This window comes from Bison bison, unplaced genomic scaffold (genome assembly GCF_000754665.1).
Source record: "Bison bison bison isolate TAMUID 2011002044 unplaced genomic scaffold, Bison_UMD1.0 scf7180017864389, whole genome shotgun sequence".
NCBI lineage: Eukaryota > Metazoa > Chordata > Mammalia > Artiodactyla > Bovidae > Bison > Bison bison.
In genome coordinates this window covers 5,564,215-5,588,461 of record NW_011494961.1, presented here as the reverse complement: position 1 = coordinate 5,588,461, position 24,247 = coordinate 5,564,215, and the positions used below count along the sequence as shown (strand labels likewise).

Here is a 24,247-nt window from a genome sequence, read left to right as displayed (position 1 = left end):
CAAAGTAATGTCTCTGCTTTTGAATATGCTGTCTAGGTTGGTCATAACTTTTCTTCCAAAGAGCAAGTGTCTTTTAATTTCATGGCTGCAATCACCATCTGCAGTGATTTTGGAGCCCCCCCAAATAAAGTCAGCTACTATTTCCCCTGTTTCCCCATCTATTTGCCATGAAGTGATGGGACCAGATGCCATGATCTTAGTTTTCTGAATGTTGAGTTTCAAGCCAATTTTTTCACTCTCCTCTTTCACTTTCATCAAGAGGCTCTTTAGTGCTTCTTCACTTTCATACTAGACATATTTAATTATTTATGATTCTCATTTATAGATAGTGTTTGTCTTTGTTGGTTTCTTTTCGAATCTTCTACATGTGTAGAACTGACACGATAGCTAAGTTTAAGAACTAAAACTGGCATAGAAGATGAAGTTCATAGCCTTCCCAGGTGGCTGGTAAAGACGCCCAGGCAGGTAAACGTAAGAGATGGGGTCCAATCCCTTGGTGGGGAAGATCCCTTGGAGGAGGAAATGACAACCCACTCACTCCAGTGTTCTGGCTTGGAGAATCCTATGAACAGAGGAGCCTTTTGGGCTACAGTCCATAGGGTCAAACAGAATTGGACATGACTGAAACCAACTTAGCTCTTAGCACAGGGTCATCTTCTGAGTTGAAACTATTTTAAATACATTTACATGTTTAAAAGTTTGTGGACAAAAATAACCATTTTAATTATATATTAAATGGTTCAAACAGAAAAGAGTAGCTGTAACTGTTTGTTTTTAGTCTCCAATGAAATACAAAAATTGAGTAAATGCTTACAAACGTTTATGACAACTCAACAGAGTAATTTTACGCTAGTTAAATCTAACAGTTAAAAAGGAATAACGAATTTTGTATGTTTTGACTTTTCTTTCTTTCAAAAAATATTTAGAGTAACATTCATGAATTGTATTTTACAAAAGTAGAGTCTGTGATGTATCAGAATAAAAACATATATACATGCCTAAGTACATTAATGCCTGATCCTGTCCTTTAAATAATGTGAAAAGTGCTGCTCTAATTTATTTTATTCAGTGGCTCTATTGGACATGTAGAACAGAAACTATTAATCCTCACTCACATATAGAAACTATTTATCTCTAAGATATTACATGATATCACCAAGGTCACAGAGAAAGCATTAAAATCAAATACCAAGTTTTATTATCCCATAGCTTATGCACATCTGCTTACAGTACATACCATCAGAGAAAGTGCTGCTGCTGCTGCTAAGACGCTTCAATCGTGTCCAACTCTGTGCAACCCCAGAGATGACAGCCCACCAGGCTCCCCCGTCCCTGGGATTCTCCAGGCAAGAACACTGGAGTGGGTTGCCATGTCCTTCTCCAATGCATGAAAGTGAAAATTGAAAGTGAAGTCGCTCAGTCGTGTCCGACCCTCAGCGACCCCATGGACTACAGCCCACCAGGCTCCTCCGTCCATGGGATTTTCCAGGCCAGAGTACTGGAGTGGGTGCCACTGCCAGTGCTACCCTGTGCTAAAAATCTATTTACCTAGGTACTCTGACCTTGCTTAGTAATTAGCGATGTGGGGAGAAACATCAAAAAGTTACAAGTTAACATCATCTATCTATCTATCATCTCTCTCTCTCTATCTATCTATCTTTCTATTTGGAGACAGACCTCAAAAGGAACATTTAAAAGTTGCCTTTTACGTGAGTATAAGGAAGAAGAGCAGGTAAAATGTGCATGTGTGTGCATGTGTGTTTGTGAAAAATGAGCAGAGAAAACAGCTATTAAGCAAGAAGAGTACCCAATTGATATAATCAAAGGTCGCACCTTTGTTTTGTGACCACCGATTGAAAATTGGTATGGCAGTAAAATCCCAAAGTTAGATTTTAAATCCCCAGAATTGGACTTGCCTTGATCTGGGGTCAGGGTTTCAATTCTACTGTAATTGCAAAAACTTAAAAAAAGAAAAAATCTTCCTGGTTTATAATCAACTGTTTCATGGAATAGCTTTGTCCTTTTTATTTGAGAAGAATTGTAAAGTTTAGGGCTATCTTGGAGTGAAGTATTCCTGCAGAGGTAGTGTTCCTTCTTTGGTATCTGAGATGACCCTCCATTGAAGACGTCACTTGCATCTATACCACCTGGGGAACTTTGTCCATGGTCTGAGACAGAATTTTTCACAAGATCCAGAGATTCTAAGGATGTCCAGAATTTTTCTGAGAAAATCTAGAGCCAATAACTTGGACATCTGTAATTAACGTTTGCAAAATTCTTCCAAACTGATGCTGACTAGAGCTGTAATATGAGGAAATAAATAAAAGTAAATTATAATTGAGTTTCCGAGCTGGCTCAGTGGTAAAGAATCCACCTGCCAAACAGGAGATAACGGTTCAATCCCTGGTTCAGGAAGATCTCTGGAGAGAGAAATGGCAACCCATTCTAGTGTTCATTCCTGGGAGATCCCATGGACAGAGGAGCCTGGTGGGCTACAGTCCATGGGGTCGCAAGAGAGTCAAATATAACTGAGCTACTAAACAACAATAAGTTAGAATTAATCAGAAGAGTAAAGTAGGAAGAAAAACAACAAAAAAGGCATGATGCTTGCAAGGGGTTTAGAGGTTTGAGGCTGCCCTCAGTCAGGCAACCTTGTAAATAACCCAGTTTTTGAGATTGCCATTGTGAAGTCACCTTGGATTTCTCAGTCATTTGGAGAGAAGTCTGCATGAGATGTGTTAAATACATTGATGATAGCCAGTTAATTCAGTGATGAGGCCTGCATTTGCAAATATAGAAAGTAAGTCTGAATTTAGTTTTACCTCCCAATATGTCAAATTCCCTGGCTGGAGGAATAGTTTTTGGCACTAAATAAGGCACTTCAACTATCTAATGGCAGCAACTTCGAATTTCTGAGCTAGGGTGCCAAGAATTTTAAATGAGTTACTAGCTGATGTCTGGGAGAAGGAAATGGCAACCCATTCCAGTATTCTTTCCTGGAGAATCCTGTGGACAGAGGAGCCTGGAGGGCTGCTGTCCATAGGGTTGCACAGAGTTGGACACAACTGAAGCGACTTAGCATGCATGCATGCATTGGAGAAGGAAATGGCAACCCACTCCAATATTCTTGCCCAGAGAATCCCAGGGACAGAGGAGCTTGGTAGGCTGCGGTCTATGGGGTCGCACAGAGTTGGACACGACTAAAGCGACTTAGCAGCAGCAGCAGCAGCTGATGTCTTGTTAATAAGCCTCATTTTAGTGATATTTGTGCTTGGTTGCTCAATCTTGTTCCACTCTTTGCAGCCCCATGGACTGTAGTCTGCCAGGCTCTTCTGCCCATGGAATTTTCCAGGTAGTAATACTGGAGTGGGTTGCCATTTCCTATTCCAGGAGGCCTTCCTGATCTAGTGTACAGTATACATCAAGTCAAAGAGCCATTACTCTTTTTGGTGGAGGGAGGCACAACATCAAGCTTTTGGATCTTAAGTTTCGTGACCAGGGATTGAACTGGGGCCCTCATCAATGAAAGAACTGCACTGCCAGGGAATTCCCACCCTTAATATATTTTTTGATGTCATTTGAAAACCTACCACAGTTTTTTAACCTAATGAAATAATCTACTCAAAACTTTTCATTTATAAAAATGAGATTTATAATACTTCCATAAAAACATCAGTATATTCAATTTGTTATCATTTTTAGTGCATGGACTTGTTTCTCAAGAATGTAGAATTATTTATTTAAATTTGTCCATTAACTATTAGGTATATGACTGTATATTTTACCTATAATTTCTTAAAACTCAGAAAAGGCAAAATTTATACTTCTTTCTTTTGTAGGATACTTCTGATCTAAAGAGTATACTTAAGGGTTGTGTTAATGCTTCTTTCACCCCAGTGACCTGAGCCTTTTAGTAAATTCTGTTCTGATATTAGTTTTCCTAAGTCAGGAAACATTTTCCATATGTCACGAAGCATTATCCAAAGGGAGTTCACAGCCACAGTGCTCCAGCTTTATCATCATCATTCTGGCTGTAATGAAAGCCCTTCTCGGTGATAGCACCCATCTGAGAAATCAGACAAAAGCATTTTTGGTACACCATTGTTCTTCGGTTAGCCTCATCCTTGGACTGGAATCGTTTCACAGTTTTTATTAAAATTATTATGAAAGAACAGCTGAAAAAATAAACTAAGTTGTCTGAGTGAATCTTATTTAGTGTCATCAAAGAAAAATTATCTGTCCTAAAGCAAAAAAGTGCAATGTAACAGCTGAAATGAACATCTAAGCAGAGGCATTAGAATTTGCTGAGGACCCCAGAAGTGCTCTACTTTCAGAATACTTAAAACACAGCAGAGAAAGAAAAAAGAAGGGAGAAATGTCAAAATAAGAACATTATTAAAAATTATAAAAGAAAAACCACTGTAAGGGCTATTATAGCACGTCTATGAGCGCAAAACTAAAATAAATTATCTAAGACAAATAATTAGAAAAAAATCAAGACTGTACAATTATTAATGTATTCATATACATTAAAATGTAGTTATGTTTAAAGACATTGAACAAGTAAATATAAAGGGAAAAATCAGTTATTAGGTGTAAACATTTTGGATACAGGCAGATTCTTATAAGCATTTAATTTTATCACTGGGGAAGGGAACAGATTTACGTGGACATTATCTTTGAATTGTTGTTTTGAGAACTCAGTAGACAGGAAATTTGTGTCTGTCAAAAAAATACTCAATAATGCCTTTGGTGTTGTTTCAGAAAAGTTTTAGATTGTGACCATGTCAATTTGAACACTAGAACTCAAAACAAGTTTAGTTCAAATAGATCAATCAGATCTTACAGAATTTAATAATTTTTCTCAAATCAGGAAATAAAACTATGTGATTAATAGGCAAATGCACAAAGTAGAAGGAAATGCATTTGTTTTAATAATGGCTAAAAACAAAAAACAATAACATTCAAGATACTTAAAACTGTAAGTAAATAATTTTTACAATGTGTGTGGTTGCCATGAGCAATATCCATCATAATATGACCATTTATTAAACGGGGTCTTTTAAATCTAATTCTGTATATAATAATGCATTTGCAAAAGAATATTTTCTTTTCTGCTCTTTACTCTTCCTGCTGTAGCTTAATCATGAACAAAATTCAGATAATAGAAATTGTTCTTGCCCATGGGGTTGTAAGCTAAGTAAAATAGAGGGTAAGAAATTTATCCCTTGAGTCCTCTAGATTAGAAGTGCAAATTTGATTAGCAAAACATATACCTGACAATAAGTGTGTTAGGCTACTCTGAGTCAAACTAAATATTATCCTCAGGGACTAGCTGAGAGCGGGGCATTGGTTGAGGCTCAAAGCATATAAATTATAAATGGAAAGACTTGAATGACACAGCTATTTTATGTATATATAATCTTAGCTAGCTGAAGACTTTTCAACAGTTTCACAGCAGCTGTTCTCAGAATAGTAGGATTCTGATTGTTGACCAAAAAGAAAAAAATTACCTTTGCTAATGAATGCCAAGAATCGGAAACAAAAGAATAACTAACAAGAATTAGAAGGTTCACTTAATAATACACCAAAATTTTTTTAAGTTGCAACAAACTTGTAAAAGTGCTATCATATAATTTGTAAACTTTACAACTCAGATATAACATTTATTTAAAAAAAATTTTCCTACTCAAGGCATAATTTGAAATTTTGGGTGAGTAATAAAACCAAGAGATGTATATATACATATATTCCAGCTCTCAGTATAAAGGTACAAAACATTTGACAAATTAAGCCCGTGTTCGAAACAGCACAAAGAGGTACAGGAACTGGCAATGCAAAATCAGCCTGTTCCACACCATATCCAACACCTTAATTGGTTGCTTGTCTTTCATCAGTAGTGAGGGTTTAGTGTTTCATTTTGCCAATTATCAAGATAATTGGACATTTTAAAGATACAAAGTGACAGGTTGAGATTATCTAAGGTACCTAAAAAATGCATTCAAAATGAACATCTATGGAGATTAATCTCCTTTTGGACTAACTTGCTAAATCTGAAGGGCAGTGTCTGCCTAAGAAACCTATCTAAATTCCCTGGAAGTCCATGAAGGAGGTTCACGGCCAAAATCAGCTTTCTCCCTGTGAGAAAGTTCTTTGCAAGACCACATATTTCACTTTTAGAATTTGTATAGCATGTAGATGAAAATACGTGCATGTACAAAACTGCCTAAAATGAAGCATTTCACACTAATAAAAATATTTATTTTTATTTCACACTAAACAAAATATTTATTTATTTTTTAACTTAAATTTATTTATTTTAATTGGAGGCTAATTACTTTGCAATATTGTATTGATTTTGCCATACAGCAACATGAATATTCTTCCCAAACAAGTGATTTAGAAGAATAGGCAAATGTTTTTATATTTCATGTTGGGTGTGCTCTTTTTCTACCTAGACTAGAAAAAAAAATCTTCTTCAAAAGAAAACATAAAGTTGGAGAGAATTAAAACAAATACCAATTTTATTTTGTTGACAGGAACAAGATAGAGAGAAGAGAGACAAATAAAACATTCTGCATCTTTGGACCAGTTTGCGGTTACTCATAGGTAGATTGCCTCACAGAAAATACAGCCAAACTCCTGGGAGAGGTACAGAAGAATATGCAGGATGTTTTAGCAAGTAAATGATGACTTGTCACTAATCCTGAGGTGAGGACATATGTTAGGATAGCAGACATATCCTGGTAGGCAACATGTTTGTGCTCAGTCACTCAAATGTGTCTGACTCTTTGAGATTCCATGGACTGTAGCCCGCCAGACTTCTCTGTCCCTAGAATTATCCAGGCAAGAACACTGGAGTGGGTTGCCACTTCCTACTCCAAGTGAGCTTCCCAATGCAGGGGTCAAACCCACATCTCCTGTGTCTCCTTCATTGGAAGGCAGTGGCTACGAAGCATCGGAGCAGCTAGATGTTGACCTATGTGGAACTGTGCTCTCCTTCTAAAATATTCTCTTATGTGCTGTGGTGGAAATTCTAAAGAGTTGCGCTAATCTTGGTAACTACTTGTTGATTGACATCTCAACCAGAAGGCATCCAGGAATAATCTCTAAAGACTATTCCCATCGCTCTAAAGAAGTGATGAGAGCAATAGCTTTCCCCAGCACCCCAGAGAGTGGATTTCTTGCAAGTTCTGCCAGCATGATGTCATAATGGTTTCCCTGTCATCGGTGGGCGTGGTCATGGTCTCGTCAGCATGATTTGGACTGAAGCCCTAAGGAAGCGTCAGGTCATCTCCCTTGGGTATGCTATCTCAGCCTTAATGGTAGTGACTGTTCCTTGTAACTGCCATACTCCTATAGTCTTTCAAGCTGTCTTCAGCCATTATATACCAGCCCCTTGTTGCTCCAGTCCCCTGTTATAATTAATAGCTTCTTTGGAGTATAGTTGCTTTACAATGTTGCATTAGTTTCTGCTGTACAAAAAAGTGAATCAGCTATATGTGTATATATATATCCACTCCCTCCTGAGCCTCCCTCCCCTCCCCACCTCTCATTCCATCCATTCAGGTGGTCACAGTGCATCAAGCTGAGCTTCCTGTGCTATACACTAGGTTCCTACTATCTGCTTTACCCACGGCAGTGCACATATGTCAGTTCCAGTCTCCCAATTCATCCTACCACCTTCCCCTCCCATGTCCACACATCAGTCCCCTGTGTCTCTGTCTCTATTCCTACCCGCAAATAGGTTCATCTGTACCATTTTTCCAGATCCCACATGCGTGCATTAATATACAACATTTTTTTTCTCTTTCTGACTTTCTTCACTCTGTATGAAAGACTCTAGGTCCATCCATGTCTTTACAAATGACTCAATTTTGTTCCTTTTTTAATATTAAACTTTCTTAGTCAATTGTGTGTGGTTTCTCTGTTTTGATTGCACCCAAACTGACTTCTCTGCCATCTGATTGGCTACTAAAGGCTTCAAAATGCACCTTACTATGCTGAGCAAACCTTTCCCTGAGCATCTACTGCATACCATATCAGTGTCAACGACGGGGGTACACAGCAAACAGCATGGATGCAGACACAATTCTGGTCCTCAACAAACTTAAACCTCACCTACAGAAACATAATGTAAACAGAACACTACAGGAAAATTTGATAAAGTTCTGGTGGAGGCATAATGCATACTGAATTGATAGGAAAGACGACAGGATGATGGTGGATGGAAGGTTATGTCCTGAATCATGTGGAAAGACTTTCTACCTCCTTTAAGTAGGTGTGTGCACTCTAAATAGCATCAGAAGAGAGTTTCAGGGACGGAAAATAATAAATTATTTTGAAATTTTATGTCAAAAAATAACATTAGATCTCTCAGGCACGATGCTTTCTGGTACTGGAGATTCTAAACAGAGACCAGATGGCTATCCTGAGGGTAACTTTGGGACTTAAGTCATTTTTAAGGTGCCAGTCAGTCTTTTGATCCTATGATTATAAAGTCAAGTTACTTGATCACATTGTACCTGCTTTTCCTCCTGTGTTCCATAGCTTGCTTAATTGTATTTTACTCTTCCTTGACAATAATTATAAAAATAAACAGTATATTTTCAATTTCTTCTTATACTATATTTTATACATGGGATTATATATCATTTCCTATTGACAAGGTTTCGCTTAAGCCTGTCCTGTAATTTCTTTGTAATTCCTTGTCCTGCATCAGACACTCATTCTTCCACTTCTATTAATAATAATTACACAATAGCTGTCCCATTTATTTTATGCTAAGACTTTTCTCTAACTGGTGACCTATTCTTTACTTTTCTAATGTATATCTGTATGTTAGAGTTTACAGTGCTCTGGAACAACCAACCAAATTTTCAATGGCTTCAATCTGTTAATAATATGTTCTTTTAGAATTGTAATATATAGTGGAACTATATGTAACTTTGCTCTGTATTTTCCAAGTCTCCTGTAAATGTGTTACCATATTTTCATAATTTAAAAAATAAAAAGAGAGAAAAAAAACAAAATAATATATTTTTTTAGCATTTTCCCTAGAGATTATACCATGCTTTCTTAATAACAGAAAAATATAAAGTATTCTCTCATCTTCTGACAAAACAAATGTTTGTCTTAGAAACGTTAAAGCATTCTCTCCTTTGCATCTTTTACATTTTTGTTATGTATTTTAGTTCTACTTATATTTTAGAATAAGCTATTACAAGTATTGTTTTGTGGAGGTTATATTCCGTTTTATTTATCCACAGTATTTATTTACGCTTGCTGGTGCTTCATTCTCTTCTGCATTTCCGCATTTCCACCATGGGCTCTGAGCAACCCTGCTTGTTCTTGGCCCAAGAGTATAAGGGCCTGACAATATTTTGCCTGTGACAGTTTCTAGGGTTGTGTTTTCAATGAGCAGTCTTGAGGACTGAGGTAGCATCTACTGCTGGACAAAGATCCAGGATATCGCTGCTTGCTAGCAAAGCGGCGAATCCTCTAGATCAGTGTTTATTTCCTGAAATGCAGTGTGGCATTGTGTGGCCATCCACATGGGCGACCTCCCGCATTACTCTGTGGGCTTGTAAGGCATCAGGCACTGGTACAAAATGAAGTTCATGCTGTATGCTGGGCTGTGAGTAATAACGTTCTTTGTTTTGGACTCAAGGATCTCCTGTCTTCTGCCAGCATCCATGAAAGACTAGCTAATGAACTTCTAAGTAAGATAAAATCACTCTCCAGCATAGTTCTTCCCATTATAATTCACTAGTCTGTGTTCTTCTCTGTCTGATATTTTTTAAATTATGAGTTTTAATCAAATTACAATCCTGAGTTTTTACTCTAGATCTCGTGATTTTCAGTTCAAGTATTCCAGTTTACAGTTTTTATTTTCATACACCTTGATTCTCTATTGAAAGTTTTCATGCTTTCACCTAGTTTTTCCTTTATTTACCCAATTTGCCTCCTATAACCTGATTATACAGGTCATATGAATCAGCTCCTTGTATTTGATTTTCTTCTGAACATTGATCATATGGTCTTCCCTCTTGGCATATCTATTTATTGTTTATTATGTCAGATTTTTTGTATTAAAGACTTGTATAGACTTCAGATATTGTTATTTGCTACCAAAGAGAGTTTGTAAGGCAGAGAAGATGAAGATCTGATCACTATAATATGCTCAGAATATATAAAACAAAAAGATAAAAACCTAAGGCAATAACAGAACAAACTGATAGAAGCAGAATATACAAAACAAAGGTTGGTAAAATTAGTCCCACTGAATTTTGCTCTAATGATTCTGCTTAGCTAGCCATCAATATCATAAAATTCAATTTGAAGTATAAGAAAGAAGAGACATTACTTTGTCAACAAAGGTCCGTCTAGTCAAGGCTATGGTTTTTCCAATAGTCATATATGGATGTGAGAGTTGGACTATAAAGAAAGCTGAGGGCCAAAGAATTGATGATTTTGAACTGTGGTGTTGAAGAAGACTCTTGAGAGTCCCTTGGACTGCAAGGAGATCCAACCAGTCTATCCTAAAGGAAATCGGTCCTGGGTGTTCACTGGAAGGACTGATGTTGAAGCTGAAACTCGAATACTTTGGCCACCTGATGTGAAGAGCTGACTCATTTGAAAAGACCTTGATGTTGGGAAAGATTGAGGGCAGGAGGAGAAGGGGACAACAGAGGACGAGATGGTTGGATGGCATCACTGACTCAATGGACAAGAGTTTGAGCAAGCACCAGGAGTTGGTGATGGACAGGGAGGCCTGGTGTGCTGCAGTCCATGGGGTCGCAAAATAGACATGACTGAGCGACTGAACTGAACTGAACCACTTCCCCCACTCTGAACTATGTAATAGGAAAACATAAGATGAGGGGTGATTGAGGCACTCACAATTATAGATTCAGGCTCTTCATAGAGTGTCTTTAACCCTTAGTTCTGTCATGTATCAGGCTCTGAAGGATCTTAGGTTTCAAATTAAGAAAGTAGAAGTCTCCATGATATCCTTTAGTCAACAGTTAATAAAGGGACAATTCTCCTTCCCAGGCTAATTCTAAAAACTTGAAGCATTTGAACATATACTAATCATTTGATATGAGTCTCAGTGAAATCTAAAATCACCTAAGACTCTAGGTTGTCCTAAATCTTTTAGAATATTCTATTTTACTCCAAGAGGGAAATCAGTAGCTAGGAAAAAAAAAAAAAAAAAACACTGCCAACCCATGCATGAGAAGACAGGAAAGCAAAAAAATAGGTACTTTTTTGGGAGACTACTATTGGAGTATTTTGTGTGTGTGTATTTACTGTTAAAACAAAGATCTTTCAAAAAATAAAGTAGTTCACAATACTTTTTTTAAAAGCTGTGTGTATTCACAATGAGGGCTTCCCTGTCATACTTCTACTATGTAAACCTAGCTTAGGTGAATCCATGGTCCTTAGCCATGACAAGAATAGATCCATGCAAGAGCACCAGATATAATTATAACCTCTTTAACTGTGTCTTTAAATACAGCCTTCAGGACAAGGCTGTTGACAATATTCTGTAACAACAGAAATATTAAAAGATATTTCCATTTGCTTTTTTAAACTTTCCTTTTAGCCCAAAGTTGGAGTTCTTGGTCATAGTAGAAGCAGTTATGGAAATAAATTTTGAGTGCATATTCCATGAATCCTAGGAATTGTACTAGGAAAAACATTTATTATTTCCAGTGATCTCAGTTCAACACAAAGAAAAGATACCATTGTCCTTATTTATAGATGAACAGAGAAAGAGTAGAAGAACTGAAATCTGAACACAGATCTCTTGACTCAAATATCCATGTTTATTTCATATGATTATTGCACCTTTATGACTGTTTTGATCCATGGTTATGGTTGCAGAGATTGTTGAAAGATTATGGTGTATGTCTCAGTGTCAGATTGAAGACTTTGTGTTGAATTTGTCATTTTTTATGGGCTGAGATACAGCAAGTAGATAGATGTCATCAGGCATAGCGTGTATGAAGTAAGTATAATTTACCCCTTTGCAATGCTAGCTCATGTTCTGTGTTGCTCGTGAAATCCCTGATTGTGGAGTCTGCCCTCCTTTGAGTCAGAAACTCATTTCAAGATGCAAATCTTCTTTTTTTTTTTGTAAAGCTTTGACAAGAAAATTAAGCCAAACTTTCTCTAATTGATAGCAAAATCTGTGGGATATATATGTATATATATATATTTATGAAGCAGATGTGAGTATTTTGCTGTTTCTTATGGGTTATGCCTCCAAGCAATTGTCATTTTCCCCCCACTTTTTCTAAAAATTATTTCCAAAGATATAAAAAATATGAATTTTTAAGGCTGACATTTGCTCCACATTGCCCTTGGCATAGAAGGCAATAGGGAATGTACATGAAAAAGCACCTAAGTGTGTGTTCAAGTTAGAGACTCTTAATCCTGACCCATTAAGGAAAACTGAAGTGATTTAGTGGGGCACAGATCAACACCTAAAGAACACACAACGTGACTGAAAGATTGAGGATTATATCATAAAAAAAGGGAGAGGTAAACTAACAGTTTTAGAAAAGAATCCTGGGGCAAACTTAAGAAATGATCAAAGGGAAGTGCTGCTAATGGCTTTAAAGCTTTTGGTAAATTAATGAGAATGACCTAGGTTAACCCATAAATTAGCTAAGTCAACTATCAATGTTATTTATGGGAGCAACACATTGCCAGAAAACAAAATTTAAGTATTGATGTACAGGCCCATTTCTGTGTGTTCAAGATGGATTTGTGCTTTAAATATCTTCCTAGTATATTTTGTATTTCTGCTTCAATACCTGTTACTGCTCTGCAGTTTATAATCACCCATTCTCTCTGAATGTTCTTTCTTTTAGCACAATATTCAATTTCAGGCATATTCCTGTATGATGCACATTTATTTTTCTTTTAAACTATATACATGTTGTGGCATGATCTAGACAGATTAGTCATAGCAAATGTTTCCAGAATGTTATTAGTACTATTTCTAAGTTCTGGATATCTTTCTTAAAGATAATTCCTAATCAGCTCTAAACCACCAAAATGTAACAAAACATACATATGCAACTAAATGTATAAAAATATATATTTCACGTTCACTTCAGAGTGATATTTCTAAACATCATTATATTACAGTTCTGTTTAATATCACTGGTTATTTGTGATTACAAATTAGGTTTCCAATAATTTAAGAAAATTAAGCAGAAGTAGCTCTTTTCTATATTTCCAAGCATTCAAATCTCTTCGGAAATTCAAAACTTAAGTCAATACATTTGTTCATATAGTGTGAAATACTATTATTCCTAATGAAAGAATTTAATTAGAAAACTCTTTCTGAACTTACTGACAGTAAGGCATCAAAATATAATATCCTGTCTTTGTTCGTTTTCTTGTATTGCTAAAATTTGTTTAATATTATTTATCCTTACTCAGATTCATGAAAACAACTTTTTGTTTGCATTACCACTGCATATAATGAGCAGTAGCTTAATGATACTTACATTTAAAACATCAATTCCTTTAATCCTTACTATTTCTTGATCTTTTAGTTCATACAATAGTTAATCAACTTATTTAAAAAGAAAGATCTGAGTATTGGGTATAGAAAAAGGCATGAGCACATACATAGGTAAAAGCATATCGTAAACACTTTCTATTATCAATGCTCTAACTAAAGATGATAAATGTTAGTAGACCTATTATATTTAGACTAACCAAACTAATTCAAGTTGATCAATGGAAGAAAATAAGTCCATGCAAGTTTTTATGTGAGATGAAATCTAAATTTTTGATTAAACTTGTAAAAATTAATTTGCCTTAAAATGTTCTGAGATTCAGGCACATACAGAACTCTGTTTGAAAGTTGGCAGAATTATAGCTATACCCCCTCCAATTATGACACAATTGTTCTCAGATTACTATCATGAAATTAACTGTGAAGAGTCATGGGGAAAATGTGCAATACAAATACATAGCTGATGAGCTAGAAAGTATTTTTAATTTATTCACTAAATCTAAAACATCACTTCTTTGGTTGTATATTACACAGTAGAAATAGTGGTCAGAGGTGAAAGAAATGAGAAGACAATGGAAAAAGGAATAAGAATTCTTTCAAAAATACTGTGATGTAAAGCATCTATGTATAAAACTAACCTTGGAGTATCAATCATCTTCAGTTTGGCTTTTTCTCAGATTCCATTAATTCGAATGAGCATCAGTCAGCTGAACAGAGAAAGCATTTACAATGGAGGGAAATGCTTTTTCAAAATCAGGATATAAACCCTCTTTTGACAATTTGAAGTGTGATTTTCTCAGAGATAATCCATTTCAAACCAACAGTGACTACTCATTTTAATTAGTTGTAGGCAGTTTTGCAAATTAAATTCCCACCTTGAAAGTCAAAATTCCAGAAGGAGAATGCTTTCATTTTGTTAATTGCTCAATGAGTTTTCCGGACAAGATAGAATGAAGAAGGTGGGGAGGGGTGCTAGACAGCAGGCGGATCTCAAATGGCACACACCTGTGGTTATGAAGCGGCCTCTTAGTAGGGCTAGAATGTTAGTGCTGGGTGTACAAGCACTCAGATTACTCGTCTTCCAAGTAAACCATCCTAGTAGATTCATTTCAAAGTAAAGCCAATCTTTTTTCTCTTTTCAGTCATGTGCCTTCATGATTCTGTCTTGAATTGGACATATGTGAAGTTATTTGAATTAAAAGTATGATCTAATACCCCAATACAAGATGTGATGCTATGAAGTACAGCATGCTAATCCCTTTTGTGATATTCCCTCCCTTAGTGGCCTAAGGCAAAAATCTTTGTCTAGGTTTCAAAGACATATGAAAGTGCATGTAAGCGTACAAATCACACGCACCCTCACAAGCCCCTCTATTTCAATCAAAGGGAAAGACTTGCTTGAGATTCAGTTCACGTTTGAAAGAAAACTTAGCACTGGTTTCTCTATGCAAGTAAAATTCTTGAAGGCTTCTTCCTACCTGAGAGCCTGCGATCCTTAGAAGTGGCTTTAGGCAATTCGGGGAAGGATTTTCAAGGAGAGACTGACCCCTGGAGGCAGACAGAGCTCCCTTTTGGCTAGATCTTGCTTTTGTAATTCTTGGAGCTATTAAGTAAAAGACTGACAGGAAGAGAGGACATCCATGGCAAATTCCAGTAGGTGTCTTGTCTGCCTTTTCAAGTCCTCCTTGACACACTTTAACAGTTATAGAAGAGCTAATAGAATCATAAATGGTGGAATGTAAAGATTTCCAAAATCATACACTACTGAACCCCCAACTCCATGAAGATAGAAAGTTATTTTATTCAGAATTCTATCCTCAACTCTCAGCAAATGGCTGACACATACTTAGAACTAACTAAAAGTGTGTGGGAAGATTAAATGAACAAATGAATAAATATAGTCTAAGTCTTTTATTTTACAAAGATTAAGGAAATTTCACAAGGTCCCATACTTAGTAGAAGACAGGAATGCTGATTAAACATTCGTTGAAACAATGTGGACAGAATGAAAAAGATTTAAAACATTCCCCCTAAGATAAGAGTCAGAAGGAGCCTGTGGAACAGATAATAGCGATAGGTATTTTATGTCAGCTCCCAAACACTGATCCCTGTATGTCCATCTTTGGAATGACATTGATAATTCCCTTCAAAAGGAATCCAGAAACTTCACTGACTTCCTGTGAACAAAGAAAGGAAAGGGGGCTGAGAGAATTGTTTGCTCTGTGTGACTCACAAGCTTTAGGTCAAAACACAGTCACCATGAGAAAGCTTTAGTTTCTCCAAGGTAACTCTCCTCCCAACTGATGATGCAAAATTAATCTGATTTAAGACAAAGAGCACTATTAACTGACATTATTTTTGGTAAGGTCTGGTTTAGACATTTGATAGGTTACTTAAATGCTAATGCTTATAAATGAATCATGTAAAAGAGACTTTGGTGTGGGAAGAAATACGAAGCCGTGATAGTTTTGACTATTAGACACTTGTCAAGGCACTGGCAAAGCAAAGGCAGGAATTTTTTCCTAATAATTCTACAGATTTGCAAAAGAAGGTATATAGCTTAAGAACAAACAAACAAATGAAAACAAAAAAAGATATTGACTCAATTGGAAGACAGACTTTATAAACTCCATTATTTTATTAGACTCAGTCATGCTTTTATCTCCATTTAAATTGTGCTCCCAGGAGCAGTCTTTAAATTCAGAAAAACACAGCTGCAAATATAAGCTATATTCTCCTCTTTCTTGCCCCACAAGTATGTACATCTTTTTATAATACTTCTGAATTCTTGCTTCAAACACTTCAGTTCTTCTCAAATTTCCTCAACTCTTTGTTTCTCTGCCTCACAATCTAGAATTAGTCTACATCAGTGGCCACATTTGCTTCTGCTCTTTTTAAAATAAAACCTTATTTTCTGACTACAAATGTAATTTTGTACTCCATACATAAAACAAAGACAATTTCATAGGAAAAAAAACCAATTTATCATCATACTGCTAAATACAACCACCACTAACATTTTGGTTATTTCTTATTGAGTTGAACAATTGAGTCTATATCATGTATTTATTTTCACAGGCTTCTTGCTGTACTAAATAATGCAGTATTCTAATGTCATTAAAATTTTGTTTAAATATTTTCTTTCTTTTTGTTTTCAACATGCTTGCTTTTCCAACTTTTTAAGTCTTTAGCACTTTAAATTTTTAGAAATCTATTAGTCATATTTTAGTTTTATTTTTAAAGTTATTTCTAATTGGAGGACAATTGCTTTAGAATATTATGTTGGCTTCTGCCGTACAACAACATGAATCAGCCACAAGGGCACGTATGTCCCCTCTCTCCTTGACCTCCCTGCCACCACCTACCCCATCCCTCCCATCAATAGATAAGTGGATAAGGAAGCTGTAGTGCATATATACAATGGAATATTACTCAGCCATAAAAAGAAACACATTTGAGTCAGTTCTAGTGGGGTGGATAAACCTACATCCTGTTATACAGAGTGAAGGAAGTCAGAAAGATAAAAAATAAATTTTGCATAATATATTAACTCATATATGGAATCTGGAAAAATGGTGCTGATGAACCAATTTGTAGGGCAGGAACAGAGACACAGGCGAAGAGAACAGACTTTGGACACAGTGGGGGAAGGAGAGTGTGGGACAAACTGAGAGAGTGGAACTGACCTCCACACGCTGCCAAGCGTGAAATAGCTAATGGGAAGCCGCTATATGGGCACGTGGGGCTCAACCCCGTCCTCTCTGAGATACTTTATGCTTAAAGAACATTTTAAACATATTTATCTATTTATCAAAATCAAGAAGGGATATACTTTGAGACAAGATAAACTTATCTTTACTCCTTTCACATCTTGTCACCATCTTTCTTCACTTTCTAGGTTTGGGGAGGAATTAGGAACAAGAACATCATTCTGTCTCTGTTAATTGCTCAGTCATGTTTGACTCTTTGAGACCCCATGGACTGTAGCTCACCAGGCTCCTCTGTCCATGGGATTCTCCAGGCAAGAATACTGGAATGGGTTGCCATTTCCTTCTCCAAGGGATCTTTCTGACCCACGGATTGAACCCAGGTCTCCTGCATTTCAGGCAGATTCTTTACCATCTGAGCTATCAGGGAAGCTCAAGAATATCATTACTAACATTTTATTTTACCATTATCCATTCTGTCTTTAGGCATACATTCTAAAATTTTGAACACTTTTAAGAACAAATTTCTAATGAATATCCCATTTGACTAATTTAATGCACAGCATCATAACTCTTACTATAACATTTATCACCCCCTCCTTTGATTCCTTAATTTTGTTTCAACTCATTAATGACAATGTGCATTTAAGCTTTTCTCTTGTCTCATTTCTGGTAAGTTTGCGATTAAGATTTATTAATTTTGAATTTTTGCCTATTTGATCTATAAAGCTTAATTGTAACAAAAGAAAATTAACTTAAATCATATATTAAGTCCCTCTAATTCCAGGTACTTTGTTTTTCCTCGTCATTCTTCTCTTAAAAAGAAAAAAATTAGTTATCTGATTCCAGTAAGAACACTCAAGATCTACCTTCTTAACAAATTAAGCGTACATTCCACTGTTGTTGATTTAGTTACAATGGATATAGCAGATCTCTAGAGCTTATTGATCATAATTAACTGAAACTTTCTGCCTTCTGATTAATAACTCCCCATTTTCCTGTCCCCTCAGCCTATGGCAATCATCATTCCACTATTTGATTCTATGAATTTGGTGGTGTTAATTTTTCCCCCAAGAGCACATCACATACAATAACAGAAATCAATTCCCATTTACTTGTTTTTGAGGTCTTTACTCTTAAGGGGAACATATAACTCAGTAGTATTGAACTTAAAGTCTCAACCCATAGAAATCTTGGTTTACCTACACTAGAGATGTCATCTTTCCCTCCTCATACCTGTCAAACTCCTGCTTCAACTTTTCCTTCCGTAATCTATTTTTCAGTAGCTCAGTATTAAAAAAAATAAGTATTAGAAAAATCTAATGTCAAAGATTGAAAGAAGCCAAAAATTGGAAAAGAATAAATCCTATTCTTTAATGCTTCCCATATTATTTTCATATTGCTGTTAAATTTTTAGCTTTTATGTAATTCTACTTAGTTACAGTAAACTTTTTTTATAACATCAGGTTGATTTTAGTCTTCCAGCTTTTTCTTTAGCTTTTTCTTTCCACATCAAAGAACCATAGATCTTTGTATATTGAGAATGACAAATAATTTTATAAAGTATTCCTTCTCTGTGTCATTTTGTTTTTTGAGGTCTATTCCTCCTCTTAGTCTTCCAATTGGTCCTGGCTTGTTTTTATCTTGTTTTTATAATGGTGTATTATTTCTTTTTTACTTATTCTAAAACTAGGAGAAATAAGTTTGATCCTCAGAAAATGTTAAATCTAAATGCACTTAGAATCAGTCCATATATGGTCTTAACCAGATTCACTCTCTGTGCATGATTTACAGTTTTAGATCTAAAGCTGGAGGCTATGCAAGAACATACAACTGCTGTTCCAAATCTGACCTTGGTAGGCATGTATCTTGTGAAGTTATGATATCCTGAAATGAGTTTCTCCTATTCTGATGAAACTCAGGTTGACAATAAACCCCCAGTATTCGATCTTACCTTCTGCCTAGCGAACATTTGCTCACAGAGAATAAACTAATGGGGGATTTGTGAAGTTGAAGAAAAAGGAAAGAGAGAAACAGAGGTACCAGGCAGTAGAAAATGCTCCTAGAGTTTTCAGGTTAATTTAGAGCCTGTTTATCAGAAAGAGGAAATGGTGCATGAGAATTATTTCCATTCACTTTGACACAATGAGGATTTTCTTTTTTTTTTTTTTTAATATTCTGTAGTACATGATGATTGGTATTTTTCAGTTCTGTTTTTATCAACTTTACTGCTAGTGGAAACTCTTTCCAGGTTCTGGCAATAGAATCATCAGATCAGATCAGATTAGTCGCTCAGTCGTGTCTGACTCTTTGCAACCCCATGAATCGCAGCACGCCAGGCCTCCCTGTCCATCACCAACTCCCGCAGTTCACTCAGACTCATGTCCATCGAGTCAGTGATGCCATCCAGCCATCTCATCCTCTGTCGTCCAAAGAAATCCCAGGGCTGATCTCTGTGCTAATTTTCAGTGTCATTTAGACTTCACTAATTTTGGTGCTTCTTAAGCATTACATTGGGAATTGGAAAAGATTGCATCAGGGGCTACTAATATCACAAACCAGAATCTACTCTATAATTAATTTTTGTTAGGTATATCTTCAATCAATGGATAAGTGTGTTTACTGTTGAATTGTGGCAATGGAAACAATCTCAATTCAATTTAATTCAATTCTGTTTATGTGGTAATTACTGAATTTATATTATTGGAGATAGAATCCCAAATTGACATAAGTGAAAAAGGAAGTATATTCCCCCATATATCAGAAGAGCTCATGAATAGAACTGTTTTCATGTATGGATAGTCCATGAGTTCAAATACATTCAGTTCTCCAGTTTTTTCCATTTCCCAATCTCTCAGATCTATTTTCTAGTGTTGATTTCATTTCAAGAAAATTTTTCCAATCAAGCAGCATCCATAAATTTTAAACTTTAGTTCTTCTAGTACATCCTGGGTGGCTCAGATGGTAAAGAATCTGACAGAAAGAAGGAGATTCTAAGGTAAAATCTGAGAGAAATAAGGAGGTTCAGAGGTAAAAACTGACTGAAAGAAGGTTTTTTTTTTTTAATTTTTATTTATTTATTTAATTTATTTTAATTGGAGGCTAATTATTTTACAATATTGTATTGGTTTTGCCATACATCAACATGAATCTGCCACAGGGCTATTGAAAAGGGAACTAATAATAATTACACAATATTCATCAACTGCTTATTCTGTGTCAAATACTATTTTAAGTCTTTTATTGACTTTACACAATGCTATGAAGTGTGTTACTATTTCCATTTTTATAGATAAGGAAACTGAGGCAAGAAAAGGGAAGTAGTTTCCCATACAATTAATAAATGACCACACTATTTAATATTGAAAAACCACTTCTTTCTATTTTGTCACTAAAAGAAAGCTGACATACAAGATCATCTTTCAGCATTTTCCTGGAGGCTTCCCTGGTGGCTCAGCATCTGCCTGCAATGCAGGAGACCTGGGTTTAGTCCCTCAATCAGGAAGATCTTCCTGGAGAAGGAAATGGCAACCCACTCCAGTACTCTTGCTTGGAAAATTCCATGGATGGAGGAGCCTAGTAGGCTACAGTCCACGGGGTCGCAGTAAGTCAGATATGGCTGAGCAACCTTGCTGGTTCACTGGTTTCAACATTTTACAACTTGAAGTGAAAGTGTTAGTCACTCAGTCGTGTCAGACTCTGTGATGCCATGGACTGTAGCCCACCAGGCTCCTCTGTCCATGGAATTCTCCAGGCAAGAAGACTGGAGTGGGTTGACATTTCCTTCTCCAGAGGATCTTCCAAACCCAGGGATTGAACCCAGGTCTCCCGCATTGCAGGTGAATTCTTTACCATCTGAGCCACTAGGGAAGCCCTTTTACAACTTGGGAAACACTCTATTTATCTGAATTGGTTTTGGCATTAAACAACACTCTAGATCACTGGTCAAAATACATCAAATTGATGTCCACTGCCAAATATGCATACTTGAATTTTATTTTTATTTTGAATAATTATTTTACATGTTCTAGAAGTTGTTCTCAATAATTTACTTATTTTAATATTTTAAATTAAAAATTAAAATATATTTGTCATTGTTTAGTCACTAAGTCATGTCTGACTCTTTTGCAACCCCATGGACTATAGTCTGTCAGGCTCTCTGTTCATGGGATTTTCCAGGCAAGAATACTGGAGTGGGTTGCCATTTCCTTCTCCAGGGGATCTTCCCGACCCCAGGACTGAACCCGAGTCTCCTGCATTTGCAGGTGGACTCTATCACTGAGCCATGAGGGAAGCCCTTTAAAAAGCATACGATGGTAGAAAAATAATAAAAAGGAGCCCATTTTAAACCATCACATAGCTTTTAACAATATCACATCAAATGTGTTCATAGAATCCCTATTTTTCTTACTACTTCTAATTTTTTTAAAAAATTGGATATTCTTTTGCTTTTACATTAGCAACAATAAATAAAAATGTGTCTGATTTTCTCCCATATATTATATTTGAAGACTTCCTTATAGAAGGTACATTAAATGTGATGTTTATTTACTTATTGGTGAAAACACGCTATTAATTTTTTAAATATTCATATATTTTAATAGTTTCACTAGGACAAAGCAGCCTGGAATTTTTCCTTTGATTTTTCAACTGTAATGATCCAAACTATTATAGTATTTGGGTAATTCTGACAGTTTTGTCCTTCGTGAAGTGATAATTGTGTCATGAGCAAAATACTTGGACAAATGCCAAATGGCATTACCCAGAAAATGATAATCAATAAGAGCTTATTTAATAAAGCACTTGTCCAGAGAATAGAACCCTATATGAACCAACAGTCAAGAATTCTGCATGACCTCACTTTGTGCCGTGACTTGTTTTGTGAATTGGAAAAATCAGTTAACCTCTTGGTGCTTCAGATCAGTCATCTATGAACTGAGAAGAGTAACATTTGCCACCTAACTCACCAGTATTTTATGAAGGTTAATGAGCTTCAGAGTTTATGAAATGACTTTTCTTCTTGGATTGAAAGTCTCTTGAAGAGTATTAAATAGTACTGCTATATTTTTCTTAATTCATAAATATTATTTATTACAATATAATAAATAAACTATCCTTTGAAAGACCCATGAAGTTACAAAATACGTGAGAAGATACTTCCAGTAGGGTTACCCGACATTAACCATGTTATCTGAGGGGTGAGAAAAGTTTCAGTGTCACTGCCATCAAACAGAATTCGCCTCTGTTGTTAGTTTCTCAAACTTCTGTGGCCCAATAACACATGCAAGTTAGAGTTCTTCTAACTTCAATTTAAAATATCTTAGTTCTAATCAACCTGTTAAACTCTGTTATCTATTGGTACAGCTTTATGAGTTGAATATTAAAAAGAAAAAAAATTTCCTCCACTGAACAAATGTGACTGCTCTTTATTTCCACATTGAATGAATAACTAAGTTTTGACAGAAATTCACAAAAGTAAGGTGATTTGGTGAAAGGGGGAAATGTGTCCTGTCACTCTGCATTTTCTGAAACAGTTTTGCCAAAGCTTTTCATGAGATAAAGAGCATTTTTAATAGCACAAATTTGATAGGATTCTGAATTTTAGGTGTAATGCTATAAATCCTATGTTTTATGGATTTTTAAATTTTATATTATTTTATATATTATTTTCAAATTTGAATGAAGGAAAATTATGTAATTTTCATGCTGTTAATTTTTTTTTTAATTTTAGAAAGAGAGGAGTCAACATAAATGCTATTTAAGCAACATTTCTTAAATGATAGTTCATCTTTTTCCTTTGAGTACCAAATAACTCCTATTATATTTTCCATTAGGACAATGTGTGTGTCCTCAGTTGCTTCAGTTGTGTTAACTCTTTGCGGCCCTGTGGACTGTAGCCCGCCAGACTCCTCTGTCCATAGGATTCTCCGGGCAAGAATCCCGGAGTGGTTTGCCATGCCCTCCTCCAGGGAATCTTCCTGACCCAGGGATCGAACCTGCACCTCCTGTGTCTCTTGCATTGCATCTTTACCCCCTGAGCCACCTGAGAAGCCCATTAGTACAATATGTATGTGTAAAAACACATCTCACATGTTTCCCCTACTTTATTTTAGAAGCATAATAAAAGGAAACCTAATAGGGAAAGTACAAAATACATACATTTTGCTCTTTTTATTTCTCTCCCAATAGGAGAAAGAGCCTATGTAAAAAGAAAAGTATGCTCTTGGTTTTTCCTGACCATGGAAATCAGAGAAATTACCTGATTGCATTTTCAGTCTAAAATAAATACAAGTTTTAGAGCACATAGTCTTAAAAGTTCACAGAAAAATATACAAACTAATTTTAGAAGTGTTGGGGTATCACCCACCCAAGGACTGTCACTGATAAGGAATTCACTTCTTTGGGCTCCCGAAGTATATAACCAAATAAAGATGAAACAGAGATTTTGAAGAACATTCACCCACTATAGACAGTATGTTCTTCTTTGCTCTTTCCTAAGCTGTGGAAAATTCTGAAAGAGATGGGAATACCAGACCACCTGACCCGCCTCTTGAGAAACCTGTATGCAGGTCAGGAAGCAACAGTTAGAACTGGACATGGAACAACAGACTGGTTCCAAATAGGAAAAGGAGTACGTCAAGGCTGTATATTGTCACCCTGCTTATTTAACTTATATGCAGAGTATATCATGAGAAACGCTGGGCTGGGAGAAGCACAAGCTGGAATCAAGATTGCTGGGAGAAATATCAATAACCTCAGATATGCAGATGACACCACACTTATGGCAGAAAGTGAAGAGGAACTAAAGAGCCTCTTGATGAAAGTGAAAGAGGAGAGTGAAAAAGTTGGCTTAAAGCTCAACATTCAGAAAACGAAGATCATGGCATCTGGTCCCATCACTTCATGGGAAATAGATGGGGAAACAGTGGAAACAGTGTCAGACTTTATTTTTCTGGGCTCCAAAATCACTGCCTATGGTGATTGCAGCCATGAAATTAAA

General features: G+C 36.0%; 1 pseudogene; it reads left to right on the top strand.

Moving 5' to 3' along the window:
- The first annotated feature begins 8,076 nt into the window (after window positions 1-8,076).
- The window catches only part of LOC105002103, an 18,290-nt pseudogene continuing 2,119 nt past the window's right edge, over window positions 8,077-24,247 (top strand).